The 14,897-nt window shown below is 38.5% G+C and overlaps 1 protein-coding gene across 34 annotated transcripts in view; it reads right to left on the bottom strand.

Annotated features, from left to right (window-relative positions):
- SIPA1L1 (signal induced proliferation associated 1 like 1) overlaps window positions 1-14,897 on the bottom strand; it is a 378,935-nt gene that overhangs the window by 200,784 nt on the left and 163,254 nt on the right. For all 34 annotated transcript variants that reach the window (XM_013989146.2, XM_021099427.1, XM_021099444.1 and 31 more), the window contains one exon: window positions 639-700. The gene's annotated coding sequence lies outside the window, so the exon portion shown is untranslated. The remainder of the gene's footprint in view (window positions 1-638; window positions 701-14,897) is intronic.

The raw sequence follows: 14,897 nt of genomic DNA, 5'->3' as shown, positions 1-14,897 counted from the left end.
GTGTTATTGGAAGACTAAATAAATCAAAATCATGATATCTTTGTACATATATATAAAGCTAAAGACACAAAAATCAGATGACGTAGATGTGGCTCAGATCTGGTGTTGCTCTTGCTATGGCTGTGGTGTAGGCTGGCAGCTGCTGCTCCAATTCAACTCCTGGCCAGGGAACTTCCATATGCCACAGGTGCAGCAGGAAAAAGAAAAAAAAAAAAAAAAGAACTTTGTTTCAGAAAGAGCCTCAGGGTCATAAAGAAACTTGTGGTTGCCAAGTGGTAGGGGCTGAGTGAGGAATGGATTGGGAATTTGGGATTAGCAGACACAAACGATTATATATGGGATGGATAAACAACAAAGTCCTACTGTACAGCACAGGGAACTATATTCAATAGCCTGTGATAAACCGTAATGAAAAAGAATATGAAAAGTGAATATACACACACACACACACACAACTGAATCATCTTGCTATATAGCAGAAATTAATACAATGGAAATATACTACATTTCAATAAAATAATTTTAAAAAATAAGTAAATAGAACCTTTGTTTTTATATTTCCACTGCTCCAGTGAGAAACTTAAAGACACAAAGTCAACACTTTATGGAAGTTATAGAAAGTATGGCATAGTACTTACTATATTCTTGTGCCATAGCTACAGAAATTTAGACAATAGCATCCTCATTAACAACGCATAACCTGAAAAAAAGAGAAAAACAGTTAAGTACATAGGAAGTTTCATTAAAACTAATTGCACAACTTTGACAAAAGTCTTATTTTTTTCTGAAAGAAGTAAACCAGCCTTTTTAAAGTAAGCAACTGCACTTAAAATCAGAAACTAGAGGGAGCTGCTACTATCATGACTGGGAGTTCCCGTCATGGCTCAGCAGTAACAAACCCAAGTAGTATCCATGAGGACAGGGGTTCAATCCCTGGCCTTGTTCAGTGGGTTACGGATCCATCATTGCCATGAGCTGTGGTGTAGATCGCAGATACGGCTCAGATCTGGTGTTACTGTGGCTGTGGCATGGGCCAGTGGCTACAGCTCTGATTCGACCCCTAGCCTGGGAACTTTCATATGCCGCAGGTGCAGTCCTAAAAAGACAAAAAAAAAAAAAAAAAAAAAGAAAGAAAGAAAAAAAAAATAGAAAAAATATCTGTAGTATTAAAATTCCTCTAAATAGTTCAAAATTCACCAAAGTGCTAATTTATGATGCATTTGTCTTATTATACATTGTGTTACACTTGAATAAAAAAAAAGTGATTCTAATTTTTAAAATAAATACATACAGACCAGTAATCTAAATGAATGCCTTCCCATAGCTCTCACCCTGAATATCAAACACTCTGATGCAGCAGCAAGCCCTGTACCCTCACCAAGTAGAGCCTTGAAGAAACACCCCCGCCAACCCCTTTGTTTAGTGTGATGTTTGCATTACCACTAAACCTCTGTTCTGAGTCACAGGTAGAACTTTGGAGAATGAGCTATAGTGAGAACACACAGGAGTGGCAGAAAGAGAATGCAATACAGAAGGCCAGAGGGAAGTAACAGATGGTGGGTGAAGAGACTGATGGAAACAAGCCCCTACATTTGAACATAATCTGCTGAATAATCTATGCAGGATGGAAAGTAAAGTAAGCAGCTTAGAAACGCAACTTGCAAGGTTACTGAACTTGTCTTTTGGACAAAAATAATGACATTTTAAAAGCTGACTAGAGCTCTTAAAAGACTGTTGAAGGGATTTTGTTTCCAGTACAACAATTTTTTCTAATCTAACAGGGCAAACGGGCAGGAAGTTTCAGCTTTTCAAGTAAAGAGGCAAATCCGACAGATAAGAATCTTGACTTTCTGGGTTTGCATATTGTAAACAGTTTCTATACCTTGATTTCAACTCATCCCTCTCTACTGTGTCTGAAAATTTAGTTAGATAATTGTAACTTCCAGGGTCATAGGAAGCCATTAAATTCCCAAGGCTGTGCCCAAGTATGTAAGGAGAGGCACAGAATACAAAAATGCGAGGGACAATAAGATCATGGGCATCACATTTTACAGCTTCACATTCTATTAGTAGGGGCTTTTATCATGAATGAAATAAAGAGAGAAGGAGTAAAGACAAAGCAAGTGAAAAGAACAGAAATCCACTCACTGTACTGTATTCAGTGCATAACTGATATATGCAAGAAGCTGAACCAGATGCTAGACATGCAAGGACAAAGTTTCTGTCTTTAAGAAGCTCACAGTTATAAAGAAGATGGAAAGCCTATGCATCGACAATTTAAATCACATGTCACAAACGTTACATAACATTCACAAGGGCTATAAAGCTAGGAGGAGAATTATTACAGGTAGGAGGAATGAAATGCAAATGGAGAGAGGAGGGTGAGGAAAAGAAGTCTCTACCTAGCAGGTGAGAGCTGAAATGGGCTTTGAGTGATTAAAGATGGGCAAGGTAAGAAGAGAAACAGAGCATCATTCCAGACAGAGGGAGAGAAAATGCAAAGGCGTGGAGGGAGACATGACTGAACCAGTCACGCCTGAGAAATAACAAGAAATCTGAGGCAGCCAGAATATGGCATACAAGGACCAGCTTAGACTGAGCCGGTGGAGGGACTTATCAATTCCACTAACTTCAAATTTTATCTTACAGGCATTATGGAGCCATGAGGGTGGGATCTGGGGGAATGAGAATGGAATACAAAGACTAGAGGGGGAGTGACATCTCCAGATACATCTTTTCACATAGTTTTGACATTTATAAACATGGTAATATTTCACAAAATAAAAAGGTAAGTAACCAAAATCAAATGGGGTATAGGCAAGTAACTCAAAATGAAACATAGTTAACAAGTGAGTTGCATCACAGAGGTGTAAGTAACCACACTTAAGGGAGAACAGGAGAAAAGAACGAACCTAAGCTCTTTGGAAATCAGTATCTTGACTATATACTCTGAAACAAAAGACAAAACAAAGAAGGGAAAAGGCCAGAATGAATTATACGGTGTTAGACTGGAATCAGAGATATTCAAGCTTTTAATATACATTTCAATAGGTAATAGATGTTGACAAGAGGTAGCTCTGTGCATACACGTATATTTCCTAGTGCTGTCCTCCGAGAGAGACCAAAAGCGGTGATACCGCTGTGGTAACGACCATAAATAGCACCCAAACACTGGCTTCTAAATACCATCTTTCAATAAGAGGAGCCAGGAATACTCAGAGAAATGTCTTTCTGTGAAGTTGGGTCTAGAACATCCTGTGGTACAACAAAGTAAGGAGGGGCTCCAAAGAGATAGGGATTCATCAAAAGCACTCTGGAACTAACCTGAAAGAGCCGAATTTGGGACAATCTGAGCAGTACAATTAAAAAGTATATTAATATAGAAAAATGGCAATTTGACAAAAAGCACAGATTAAAGAAGACAAAGGAAATATAATAATTAAATGCAACACTGGATCCTAGATTGGACCACAGTCCAGATATAAACATTACTGGGATAGGTAATAAAATACAAATAAGGTCTGTGGCTCGGTTAACATTACTGTATCAATATCAACGTCCCGATTTTGATTAAGTGTACCACAGTTATACAGAATATTAGCATCTGGGGAAGGGGGGTGAAAGACATGCAGAAACTGACCTATTTTGTTAAAAATGTTTTCCCTTTTAAGAAAATTTATTGGCGTAGAGTTGACTTACAATGCTCTGTTAGTTGCAGGTGTACAGCAAAGTGAATCAATTAAACATATAAAAATATCCATTCTTTTTCAGATTCTTTCACCACAAAGGTTATTACAGAGTATTGAGTAGATCTCCCTGTGCTACACAGTAGGTCCTTGTTACTTATCTACTTTATATATAGTCGTATGTATATATTAATCCCAACTGAAACTGACCTATTTTTACCACTCCATTTTTAAGTTTAAAATTATTTCAAAATAAAAAGTAAAGAAGAAAAAGAAAGGAAAGAAGAGATGAGAGATTGTGAGTTATGATTTTCTTAACCTAAAACCTGGCTTCAGGCCTTCTCTCTGTATCCAATATTAAAGCTGAGAGTTGATATTAAAAAAAAAAAAAAGTTCTTATTGGAGTTCCCACTGGGGCACAGTGGACTAAGAATCTGTTGTTGCCACAGCTGTGGCTCAGATTCAATCCCTGGCCCAAGAAACTTCCATATGCGACAGGTGTAGCCAAAAAACAAAAAGAAAAAAAAGGCGGGGGGCTTATATATACATGAATGTGTAAATGAGAAGCTTGAAAGTAACGAACAAATAGAATATCGCATATAACCATCCAGACGTGAAAAAAGAACTCAATGGAATTTTAGAATTAAAAACATGATAGCAAAAAGCTTTTAAAAAATCATTAGGTGAATAAATTACATTTGGACACAGATGAATAGTGGATCAGGAACAGAAGACAAATCTATAAATAGTATCCAGAATGCTTTCCAAATAGCTAGAGAGATGCAACCATGAAAGTGACATTAAGAGACACAGACGATATAGTGACTAGGCTTAACGTCACCTGGAGGAATGAATACGAGAAAAAGATAACGGAGACTCAACAGTGTAAAAGATACCAATCCTTGAATCCAGAAAGGTCAACACACAGTAAGCAGGGACAAAGCAATACTTAGGGACATCAGAGTAAAACTGCAGAGCACTAAATAAAACGCAGTCTTAAGGGCAGCAAAGAGAAAAGAGAATCACCTACAAGTGAATATCAATTAAGGTGACTGTTGATTTCCCAACAGCATCAGTGGAGGCCAGAAGAGGAATATAACTATCAACCTGGAAATCTATAAAGATAATTCCGTCTAGAAAAATTAGTAATTAATAAGTATTTCTTAGGGGGACACTTTGAAGCCATATAAATATACTGCTCCTCATCAAGTTTTCAATTAATCAATCCATTCATTCTCACATTTATATTATTCATTCATGTATTCAGTGAGTTATATTATTATTATGATTTCTTATAATCCATTATTACCTTTATTTGTTTTAAAACCAACATGTCCCAGATGTGGCCAGTGGAAACTCCTTCAAGATGGCTGCTAGGTCATTTTGACATGATCTCATCATCATTCTTTGAGCATTTCCTTACTTTCTAAAACGAGATATTTCAGTCTCCTTTCATACTTGGCAGGATCAAGATGGCAGAGTAGGAAAGATCTGGAGCTTACCTCCTCCCATGGACACATCAGAGCTACAACTACATAGAGAACAACCTTCTCTGAGAATAACCTGAAGATCAGCAAAAGAGCTCATCTACAACTAAGGAAATGAAGAAAAAACTACACTGAGATAGGCAGGAGGGGCAGAGACACAGTCTGGTCAGAACCCATACCTCCAGTGTGACAACCCACAAGCAAGAGGGGATATCACCAATGTGGAAGCCCTCCGCAAAGCACAGAGGGTTCAGGCCCCACATCAGGCACCCCAGCCCAGGGGACCTGTACCAGTAAGATGAGCCCCCATAATGTCTGGCTTAGAAAACCAGCAGGGTTACTTCAGGAGAGCTGGAAGGCTGTGAGAAACCAAGATTTTTAAAGGGTTCCTACACAAACTCACATGCTCAAAGTCCCAGTACAGACAGCAGTTTGAAAAGCATCTGGCCATATAAGGAGATTCAATGACAAATGTGACTGCAAGTGCCGAAGGGGCAGAGATTTTTTGGAATTGCCTCTGAGAACAAAGTACTAGCTGGTGCCATTAAAAAACAAAAAAAGTTTATCCTCCCTCTACCAAGCTGGTCTGGCACAAATGGGTGCCACTTCTGACATCTGCCACGTATCTGGCTAGGACCACTCACCTGGCCCCAATTTCCTCTGTGGACCCGCTCCAGCCAGCACTGTCCCAAAGTGGATGAAAACCAACAACCACAAAAACTTCAGGCCAATATCCTTGATGAATAAAGATGCAAAAATGCTCAACAAAATATTAGCAAACTGAATTCAACACTACATTAAATGGACCACACACCATGATCACAAACATCTAGTTACAAAATAAATCAATCATGGGGATGTAATGTATAGAACAGAGAATACAGTCAACACAACTGTAATAACTTTTTTCTTCCTTCTTAGGGCCGCACTTGAGGCATATGGAAGCTCTCGGGCTAGGGGTCAAATCGGAGTTGCAGCTGGCAGCCTACCCCACAGACACAGCAATACTAGATCCAAGCTACATCTGTGACCTACACCAGAGCTCACAGCAATGCTGGATCTTTTAACGCACTGAGCAGGGCCAGGGCTCGAATCCACATCCTCATGGATACTAACTGGGTTCTTAACCTGCTGAGCTTCAATGGGAACTCCTGTAATAACTTTAAATGGTGACAGATGGTAACCACACTTATCGTGATCATCTCTTAATACACATAAATGTGGGATCACTATGTTGTACACCTAAAACAATAATATAACTGTGTGTTAATTATACTTCAATCTTAAAAAACGAAAAGACCTCAAGACCCAGGTGTTAGATGTGTCCACCGCTACTGAGGACGACTCCCAGACACTCTCAGCAACACAGCAAGAGAATACAGTCAGCCCTCCATATCCACGGATGCCACATCCACAGATTCAATCCAACATGGATGGAAAATACTGAGGCTAAAAATTCTAGAAAGTTCCAAAAACCAAAATGTGAGTTTGCACCAGTGACTAGTTACACAGCATTTATGTGTTATTTACAAATAATTACACAGCATTTACACCGATTAGGTATTACAAGTAATCTAGAGACAATTACTGAGTATAAGAGAGGATGTGCAAAGGTTATAAGCAAATACGGTGCCATGTTACATAAGCGACTTGAGCATCCTTGGATTTTGTATCTGCAGGGGTTCAATCCCCCACAGATACCAAGGGACAACTGCATATATGCATATGAACTTACACATACATACACACATGCACATGTACACACATTTTACATCTACACACATTTTACATCTACATCCACAGCATTTTTCAAAGAACTCAACAAAGTGAATATATATAAGGTCTACATTACACGTCAAAGGCCCAAGAAGAATCAAGATGCTCCATAAGAAGAAGACAGTACTAAGGGACTTGTCCAGCCACCTCTCAACTGCAACACAGATTAATGCAGAAAGGCTGAATTCTTTAACAGTGGTACTTGCCTGTATGTTTACCCATATGGGGGAAAAATAAATTGAATCCCTATTCTAGTTTCTATATACAATTCATTTCCAATTTAACAGAAGACTTGAATGTAGAAGGCAAGATTATAAAACTTTTAGTAGATACTAAAAGCAGGTTTTATCGCCTCAGAAAAGGTTAACAACATAAAAAAGAAAAAACATAAAAGAAAAATTTGTTCTGCATTAAAATAAAGAACTTCTGTTCATTAAAAGAGACCATAAAGAAAATAAAAGGATAAACCACAAATGAGAAAATATATAACCATGGAGTTCCCGTTGTGGCTCGGTAGTTCATGAACCTGACTAGCACCCATGAGGACCAGGGTTCAATCCCTGCCCTCATTCAGCAGGCTAAGGATCCGGCATTGTCAGGAGCTGTGTGTAGGTTGCAGACATGGCTTGGATCCCGCGTTGCTGTGGCTTGGTGTAGGCTGGTGGCTACGGCTCCAATTTGACCCCTTAGCCTGGGAGCCTCCATATACCTCAGGTGTGGCCCTGAAAAAAAAAGAAAAGAAAAAAAAAGAAAATATATAACCAGCGAAATGTAATTATCTTATAAATATGTAACAAAGACAGATAATCCAGGGAGTTCCCGTTGTGGTGCAGTGGTTAACGAATCCGACTAGGAACCATGAGGTTTCGGTTTCGATCCCTGGCCTTGCTCCGTGGGTTAAGGATCCGGCGTTGCCATGAGCTATGGTGTAGGTTGCAGACGCGGATCAGATCCCGCATTGCTGTGGCTCTGGCGTAGGCTGGCAGCTACAGCTCCGATTCGACCCCTAGCCTGGGAACCTCCATTTGCTGTGGAAGCGGCCCAAGAAATGGCAAAAAGACAAAAGAAAAAAAAAAAAAAGAAAGACAGATAATCCAAAAGAAAAATGGACAAAAATTATAAAAGGCAAGGAAATACAAAAGCTCCTTAAATACACAACATGATACTTTGAATTTCTTTAGCAATTACAGGAATACAAATAGAAAGCACCCTTACACACCTATCAGCTTGACTAAATTTAAAAAGTCAGTCAATATCAAGTGTGTGGCAATGATGAGAAGCAATGGAAATGTCCAGACTCCAGTGGGAATCACACAATGGAACAATGACTTTGAAAACAGTCAAGCATGGGCACACCCTAGCAGCCAGCAATTCCATTCCTGAATTTATAGTCACCAGGAGAACTGTCACCCAGAAACAAATAAAAATATTCACAACCACAGAAAACTGCAAACAACCCAAATTCCACAGCAGAATAAACAGAGACACAATATTTGGCTTTGTTTGCAGCAATATGAATGAACTGATCCTAAATGCATCAATGTGGAAAAATTCAAGGGGATAATATCCCCAAGTCCCCGTTCAGAAAAAAATTAGTGATCAATGAAATTTTTAAAAATTAGATTACAAGGTCACTGAAGGCTGGGTCAACATCCCTTAATAGCCATTAAAAGCTTCCCATAGTATTGTGCTCATCAGAATTGCTGAATGTTTCCAAGATACAGACAATTAGGTCCTCCAAGAGATAACAGCATAATTTCCTAAAGCTTTGAACACAACATTGAGCCCATGGCAAACACCAGATTAAACAAAACAAAACCACAGAACCTGTTCCGTTAGTTAAAGAAGAGGGTACTTAAATTCCCAAAGTCTATTGAAAACACCTACGAAGACACCAACTACATTACGGTTTTTCAATTTTTAAAAAAGTATTTAAAGAAAAGACCTTAAGAAATGTTATTTTAGGAGTTCCCGTCGTGGCGCAGTGGTTAATGAATCCGACTAGGAACCATGAGGTTGTGGGTTCGATTCCTGCCCTTGCTCAGTGGGTTAACGATCTGGCATTGCTGTGAGCTGTGGTGTAGGTTGCAGACGTGGCTCGGCTCCCACGTTGCTGTGGCTCTGCATAGGCCCGGGCCCTAGCCTGGGAACCTCCATATGTCTCAGGAGCGGCCCAAGAAATGGCAAAAAAGACAAAAAAAAAAAAAAGAAATGTTATTTTATTAGTCAGCTATGAACAGGTAAGACTGCTTCCAAGAACGTATATACCAATTAGACTATCAATCCATTTATTTATATATATATATGAACAGTATAATTTTCTACCAAAAAAACCCAACTTTTCAAATCAATGTACAAAAACAAAATAAAACACTCATATGTCCATAGTGCTCCCAATTATATCCACGATTGCCCTGAGATCAGTTAGCTCAGGTCATTTGTTAAACTTGACCTGGCCGAAGTCAGAGTGAAGTGTGTTCTGGAGCCTCCATCAGCAAAGCAACAGGATCTTCACACCTCATAAACTAACCCATTTTAACGACTTGGAAAAATCATAAGCAATGTATTTCAATTTGTATCAAAGACACAATCTATTTTTTTTCTTTGACTTTAAATGTTATATAATAGCACTCAGAATTCAGAATATTACGGTCCATATCTTATATGGGAGGGTGTATGTACACAATCCTTAAAACAGACGGTAAATTAGAGAAACATCAAGTGACAGCTCTAGCTGATTCAGCTCTAATTCATTTTGTGTGCTTTCTAACAAGTCGATTTTAAAAAGAGCAATTCTGAAGCACACAGAAAAGATTTCTATTTTAAGCAGAGGTGACATCTTTACTTATGTAAGAAGCAATTACAGAGATTAGTAGAAGATACGAACTGCAATGGAATACACGTGAGATGTATTAGGGGAAACCATTAGTTTTCATTCTCAGGGGTATATATTAAGTGTATTGGTCTAACAATCACCAAATTTATTAAGCCATAATTTTGCGATACAAATTTTCTTTATTTCCTCCAGAGCACACTGGATAATCAGAAGGCAATGTTTGCTTTCCTCTCTACAGTGGCAACTGAGCATTTGGCCTGAATTCTAAATAACCAGGTTCTTTATGAAATTCCTGAAATTCAGCCAATATACAGATCTTTTCACTAAAAATAAGCACAAAGGAAACAGGCTCAAAGCATAACTATCATATTTAACTACTCAAAATGAGGGAGAACAGCCTTCTCAGACAAGTTGGATAAACATGCACAGACCTCACCACCGCTAGACATGCCCCACTGTCACGAAAACCAGAACTGCTGCTGAGAACCTGAAGTGTGAATATGCAATTGGATGTTTGATGACATCAGCATCGATGGCTTAAAATCTACTGCCCCTTAGAGGAAAACCACCCTGGGACTTAGAAAAACAAGTCACAGTGATCCTTAGAACTAGAGAGTGTGAACAATATTCTAGATAACCTATGCCATAGTTTACCCTTACTCAGAAGGCAAGGAATCCATACATCTTATGAGTTAGTCCGCCATCCCTCCTATGGCTGGCCCTTCCCCGGGGTTCCTATAAATTGGAGCCCACAGGCACAGGTAGAAAGAGACTTTTAAAAAATCTATAATAAACAACTGAAGGAATTTATAGAATGGGCTACTCCAAAACATGCCAACTTGGCAAATTGACTATTTAGAGCTAAAGGCCCTTAAAAACAACAGGTGTAATAAGAAAGGCACCCTGACCTCCCCTTTCCTTCCTAAAAGATAAAAGCTCTTGTGTGAAAGTTGCCCTCCTCACACGTGGAGGAAAAGAATATTTTGACCACCAGTAACACAGAGTCGAGGCTGAAAAGAATCTCTAGAAACAAACCTTTTTAAAATAACCCTCTTATCTTCCTTTAGCCTCGCCCTATATTTTAGTTATCTTTCCACAATCACTATTCTTCGTTCAACCTGATATAGATGTAGGCCTGATTCTCTGAGTCTTCATTTACCTGTGAAAGCTCCCAGGTACACATTAAAAAAAAAAAAAAAAAAAAAAAAAAAGTATATGCTTTTCTCCTGTCTTAGGTGAACTTAATTCACAGGCCCAGCCAGCGACCCTCAGAGGTAATAGAAAAGTTTTACCTCCCCTACACAATACATTCTAGGAAAACAAGTAACATGGAAAAAAGTATCAAATTTGAGAATGCCCAAGGAAAAAGAGTTAACATGGGAAAACAAAGAACATGTTCTCAAAAGTAAAATAAATGTCCTCAAGAAATGGCAGGAAACATGGTATCCACAAAAGAAGAAAAGGGAAAATGATTATTTGGGGTTAAAACAAGATTATTGGGAAATGGAAGCAGGAAGGTAGCATCAGATCATGAAATGAAATCAGATCATGTGATGAAAGTAGCATCAGATCACGGAGGTCTACAGCCGGATGCTACACCCTGCATCCCATTCCCAGAGGATCCTGGCTCTGCCATTATCCTCTCCGCTGGCCTCCTTCTAATATCCTTTCATAAAAAACCTGTTCCTTGACCCAAATACTCCTCCAAAATAAAAAGGTAATGAAGTAAGAAGGTGTCCATGATGATTTGGAAGTTCCTGGCTTCAATACTTAGGAGGACGGTCCTCCCATTAGATGAACAATGAAAGAAATGGGAAGGATGGGAAATGGGGGAGCACTGGATGATGACACACAAATTGTAAAGTGTCTTTACAGAAAGAGGTCATAAACTAAGAGGCTGTCTACTGAACTTGGTCCATGGGCACATATATTCTTTGGCCCATGCAGTGTTTAACAAAAATTTAGCCCATCCTTTAAAATTCAGGGTATTTAACACGCAAATCCTGATTAACAGCTTCTCTTGGGAAACAGAGATCTGGTAACTCTGGGCCAACATTCCCAAATAGCAACAACAGCCAGAGCCAAACAGCCTGCATGGGGCCTGCACTCTCCCGCTTGCCACCATCCTCAGCGCCATCTTCCTGGCCCTCAGCCTATGTCAATGGCCACTTAGCACTCCACTTACCCTGTCTCTTGGTGTAGAAAAAGATTTTTTTCCTGCCCTTTTTACTCATTTACATTGTTGGCCAGGCTCTTAAACCTAAGAATCTGCTGTAGAACAAGAGTCAAGAAAGGAGTTGAAAATGTTGGCCTCTGGCTGATAAAAGACAGGGCAAGGGCTGTGGTGAAAGGTGGGTTTGAAATAGGTTAACATGGAAGAGGGGCACTGGTTTCCAAAAGAGAATGTATAAAAGGAGATGGCAACTGCAGATGGAATGTCAGGAAAGTCCCATAATTCAAGTCATTAAAAGAAAGGGTAACAGTCAGTGAAGGGTAAGTTCAAAGAGTGAGAGGCTCAAGTAAAAGCTCAAAATGAATTAAGTTGATGGAGCACTGATCACAGCAAAAATTCACTGAGTTATGAGACTAGTGCTATAGAAAGAGATGAGAGTAATGGCGAAGTTAGTAAAAGCGATGGCAAAGTTACTTAGCAGCAACAACAACAAATCTAAAGTATCCATGAAACCACACTACACATCAATTAGTTAAGGTTAATATGGAAAGATGTTTTTAAATTATTGTCAATATAAACGTCATACCAAGTTCTCTTTGAAAGCCACTTTTCATTTAACAGAATTATATGATATCTAAACGAAGTTGTATCTTACATGTTAAAAGCATTTTTCAAATAAAGAGCAGAGGCAGAAAAATATATTGGGCACAATTCAACAACAAATTGTTGTCAGAGAATTATTTATATTATCATAACAAAACTGGTCAGTAAACAAAAAGTTCCCAGGTTTTCCTCCCAATGTCCATGTAATGAGGAGAGGAAAAAAGTCCATTTAACGTTAAAAGATAAACATGAATTTAATGCATCACGTTGGCAAAAGCCATCATGATGTGAATAAGTAGGAATATCTCTGCACATCTGGTTTAAAAAGAGGGTAATTTAGAAATCCTACAATCTAAGACAGGTTTCTCTGTAACAGCTTTTGTACTAGATTACTAGAGAGAAAAATGGGATATAGGTATATGGGTAGAATTCGTGAGGCAAGAGAAATTCAATATAAAACAGATGTGAAAATGCTCATCCTTACTAATAATCAAGAAATAAACATTAAAGCAAAAATGAAGTAGCCATCATTTTAGAACTATTAAATTAGCAAAGTAATATTTTACACATCTGTACTATTAAATTAGCAAGATAATTTTTGATATTTGACACTAATAAGCCTGAAATAAAACTCCTTGTGGCCCTGTAAATTGGGATGGCACCTATAAAAGTAGATAATATTTAGCAAAATGCTCATAACCCTTGTAATTAATGGCGAACTAATCAATGGCACTCTTGAAAATGGATCTTAGGTAAATAATATAAGAAAAGCAAAAAGTTATATGACTGAAAATATGCGCTGCTACAATGTCTGTTAAACAAAATAAAGAATCTGGATACAAGTCACTGTTTGACAAGAGAAATACTATCTAGAAAAAAATTACACTACAGCCATACTATAATCTATCACACTACAGCCATACTATAATCTATCATATTTTATACATACATACTAGAGTGGCAGATCAATGGAGTATTTTTTTTTTTCATGTTGCAATATTCCTTTCATCATAGAGTAGATGAAATGGGAAAAAATAAGGCATCACAATTTTACAAAAATAACACAGAGACAAACTATAGCCATAGTTCTAAGGAGAAAAGAAAGAGTCAGGGAGAACAGTAACGATGAGTTTTAATAACTGAACTAAAAAGAGATGACCAGCTTTAGAAAATTAGAAAGCTACTGTGGACCTCAGAGAGACCTGCTTCAACAAAATGGTAGGGACATAAATCTTATGCAGAGATGTGTGTGATAAATAACACAGGTGAGGAAGCACATGACTCAGGCCAGGCTGGGAAGGAAGACACAGGCAGGACTCTGGGGGAGAAGAGAAAAGTAATGGTCGCCTGGGGAGGAATTAGGATTGTGAACAATTTTCTCAGGCTACAAACCAGAAAGCAAGTAGGTAACCAGCAAATGGAGAAACTGAAAATTCAGAAGAAGGAATAGGATGAAATAGCTCTTGGAGGCCACATGGCACCAAGTACTTATATGCAACGGAGTGTGGTTCTGTCCTCGAAAAGCACTCAAATGATACAGAAATAACACTTCAATGAAAATGTTGATATCTTCTTAAAATAAGAGACACTGCTTAGAACATGTTGCCAACAGTATTTGAGCATAAAAGCAAGCAACACAATTCAAATAAATGATTCTCACATAGCCTTCTAAAAAGGCTAGAGGTCCTAAAAGGTAAAGCCCAAATAAAATAATTGTTAAGAGTGATGATTGCTTTGCATGTTGCTAATATTCACATCTTTCTTCATTTTAACATCACCAAAATCAGGATGCGCCTTAAAACTGATTTCATCTTAGCACTGTGTCATAGTTTAAAAGCTATGGTCTTTTCCATAATGATATATAGAATAATGATATGTGCCTCAATTTATTTTGGCCATGCCCACGATATGCAGAGGTTCCCAGGACAGGGATTAAACTGCGCCACAGCAGTAACCCCAGTCAAAGCAGTGACTTGAGCCACAGCAGTGACAATGCCAGATCCTTAACTGTTAGGCCACCAGGGAACTCCCTGCTATGTCTTACAATTGAAGGCATCTTAACTTCAATCAAATGTGGTATCCCTCTGTACTTATAAACTACTTATTTATGTTATTATATAACTACAATAGAAAGGAGAAGGAAAGAGAAACTTGCATATGCAATTTTAAACTATTTTGTAAAAATATAAAACTGTGGGAGTTCCCGTCATGGCGCAGTGGTTAATGAATTCGACTAGGAACCATGAGGTTGCGGGTTTGATCCCTGCCCTTGCTCAGTGGGTTAAGGATCCGGCATTGCCGTGAGCTGTGGTGTGGGTTGCAGACGCAGCTCGGAT

The sequence above is a fragment of the Sus scrofa genome, chromosome 7 (genome assembly GCF_000003025.6).
Source record: "Sus scrofa isolate TJ Tabasco breed Duroc chromosome 7, Sscrofa11.1, whole genome shotgun sequence".
Taxonomy (NCBI): Eukaryota; Metazoa; Chordata; class Mammalia; order Artiodactyla; family Suidae; genus Sus; species Sus scrofa.
This window is presented reverse-complemented; position numbering and strand designations above follow the sequence as displayed.